Source organism: Balaenoptera musculus, chromosome X, assembly GCF_009873245.2.
Source record: "Balaenoptera musculus isolate JJ_BM4_2016_0621 chromosome X, mBalMus1.pri.v3, whole genome shotgun sequence".
Classification (NCBI taxonomy): domain Eukaryota; kingdom Metazoa; phylum Chordata; class Mammalia; order Artiodactyla; family Balaenopteridae; genus Balaenoptera; species Balaenoptera musculus.
In genome coordinates this window covers 38,420,591-38,423,919 of record NC_045806.1, presented here as the reverse complement: position 1 = coordinate 38,423,919, position 3,329 = coordinate 38,420,591, and positions in this window count along the sequence as shown.

The window sequence follows — 3,329 nt, the reverse complement described above, 5'->3', positions numbered from 1 at the left end:
CTCAGAGCTTCAGTTTCTCCACTTACAAAATAAAGAATAATAGTATCTACCTTATAGGATTACTGTGTATCTCTCTAAAAGAGATAATGCATATAGATATTTGGCACAAAGCCCAGTAGAGAGTAAACACCCATTAAATAGTTGCTATTATTATTAATAGATATGTTTGAATGAATACTATTATATTCATGAGCATGGTAAAGACAAGTGTTCTCATAGATAATTGTAAATCATGCCTAGCAGACTGTGCTGGTGTGTTGGGATTTTACACACACACACACACACACACACACACACACACACATCCCCGCCACACCCCTATCTGTATCCATGTAGATATGATATCAAATGTTATTGGCTTTTGGTGGGTGTCTTGATAAGTACATATTATATATATATATATCTTGTTATGTATCCACCTAGAAATTTTCTACTTTCAAAATGTTGTAGCAGAGACTACAGCAGACTGACAATGAATCTGAGACCATTTGTTTGTTTGGAAAAGTAGCTAGGAAGAAGGAGAGGCTACATTTCCATTTGTATGTTAATGATGTTAATTTACCTAAATCTGGAAAATGCAGTGTTCAGGTCAGGACTCCTGGTTGCCAACCTCAAAAACTGTCTCTAGCTAATTAAAGCAGAAAGGAACTTATTGGCAGGATTTGTGGGTGTGGTGATGGGGGGCACTTCACAGAATCACCAGGAAAGCTGGAGATCCAGGCTCATAAAATGGTGACAAACACGGATGCAACCCAAAAGACCAGAATGCTCCAAATGCCATCATGGGTGGACCCTGTGTCCCTGGAACACCCTTTGTCACATGGCTGGGCTCTCTTGCACTTGACATTGGCTGCCGTAACCTCTGGGCTCTTGATTCCAGTGCGCCCATAGGGAATAACCTCTGAATGTCTGCAGGTCTTGGCCACTCCTCCTGAATGGCACATCTGGTGAGCCAGGCTTGGGCACGCCTGGCTCTCCAGCTGCTCTGAGGAAGGGAGAGGAAACACCTGCTCCCTTCAGATCCTGCCTCCCACCTGCCTTGGGAGTCCCCATCCCTTCGGGGGTATTTGGACGCTGGGCAATTCCTGTAAATATCCACTAGAGCTACCAGGAAAGAGAGAGGCAACCTAAAAGCAGAGCCAGAAATAAAAGGCTCAGGAGGGTCCCTTAAAGAATTTCCCATCCAGCTGATAGACATCTTCTTCTCCAAACTCTTCCCATCCTGAGTGCATATGAAATAACAGCAGGAGTATTTTCATCCCCTTTGGCGTAGATAGAAATGTAAAGAGAGTCCTTCTTTCTCAGGAACGTTAATGATGACTGGTAAAGTAACCACATGTGGCACAGTGACCTTTCTGAAAAGCATGGTGATGTGATGAAAAGAGTTGCTGGTGCCAGATACCCATTGATAGGCTCAGAAACAGGTCCTCCGGAGCCCAAGAGGCAGAGGCAAGCCTCCCTCTTGAAAGGGGCAGCAGATGGTATTCTTCGCCACCCCTGACAGAATAACGGCTGGAGGGAGCAGTGGGGCCCCATCTGGGAGAGAGCCTGTCTTCTGTGGCCAAGCAATCAATGTGTTTGCAATTTTTACACTTTCTGTGGTGCCTTGCAGAAGGGCAGCTTGTAGGAGGCTGGAAAATTCCAACCAGGAAGAACCACACCTTTTCATGTTACTTCAGAGCAGATAGAGTGGTTCTGAGAACCCAAAGGCAAAAGATAGCAGAGTGGAGTGGTGAACATATGTTGAGAGAAAAACACGAATTATCAGGAGAAATGAAAATGTTGATGGACGTCAAGCTCTGATATTTGAAAATGTTGGTGGCCAAAGGATTTATCCACCCTCTCGATCTGACCCACAAAATTGAGCCAGAAAATGTGTTCATGACTATTTCCATGGCTCTTACTCAGCTACAAGTCATTTCCCCTTTCAGATTATTTCCATTTTTAAGCTCCAATTTCCATTTGCTTTTTGATCTTCTGCTTTTAAGACATTTCAGCCAATATCATCATTGGCCAAGTGCCAGGTTTTCTTTCAAGGCTTTGAACTTGTCATTTATCCTTTATCCTTGTAGGTGGATTCTGTTTTGTGACTGGCTGGTCCCAGGTAGACAGGGTTTTCCTGGTAAAGCAAAAGAAAAGGGGCTTCTTACTAAAGGGTGGAGATCAAACTGAAAAATTGAAGACACCTCCTGTAAACATCAGTGACTGAAGTAAAGGTTCTGTGGAAAAGTAATAATGTGATTACCAGTTTATGAATGAATAATAAATGACATGATCTAGCTGAACCTGACAGTTTCAGCATCAATAATTAAGTTTTATGACATATTTATCACTTTTTTATATTCTCAGTTTAATTCTTCATCAGTGTTCATTAAAAAAAAACGTTCTGGAGCTGGGTTCATCTGACATAAAAAAAAAAATTATAAATGGTTCAATGGTTCATTGTGTTTTCCACAGAAGTTGCTGATGGCTTTCTGTCTTCATTTTCAGCTTTTAAGGGCAAGAATTAGGAAATAGTTCCCTTTGTATTCCTACAGCTCATAACAGTATTATCCAGCTAGCAGGCATTTAGCCCACACACGTAGTTACCTTTGTCATTTTTCTACTAGTTGTGGTGCCGTGGGTTGGCTTTACCTGTTATTCTCACACTCACATAACTCGAGGAGTCAAGGACTCCCACTTTGTCATTGTGTCTAAATCAGATGTAGTGTTTTATTCTAAATGATGCCAAAGAAGGCGCTGATTTCAGTACTGTTGTGGATTTAATCATGGATCTGCTGCTAAAAATCATTCACTGGATGAACAGCTCAGAAAAGAACTCACACCACCCACCCACACCGTAATAAAACAGGGCAGAGTTTTGCACTTGCTTCCACAGCATTGCCCGAGAAAGAGTTCTGATTCCCATGTTTCTCCTCTCTTACTGAGAATTTCAACTTCATCCCGGTCAGCTGCTGAATCATTAAGCAGAATGCCACTCTGTATTTCCGTGTCTTTCGTGCGGACGGCACCTCTTTAGGGCGGCCGCATGCTTGCCAGAGAACTGAATCCCGAAGATCATTTAGCCCCTTATTATTTCCATAACACCACAAAAGAAGAAGAAGAAGACGAAGAAGAAGGGGGTGGGGGACTTCCTCGCCCTTGTTACTCCTATGCCGTTCCCATCGTAAGATGCTCCGTGGAAGGGAGCTTAGCGGTGGGCAGCGGCTGCGAGTCCCCGATACCGGGCGCCTCACATTTCCGTGGCATTCCCATTTGCTAGTGCGCTGCTGCGGCCGCACGCCTGATTGATATATGACTGCAATGGCACTTTTCCATTTGACATTCTC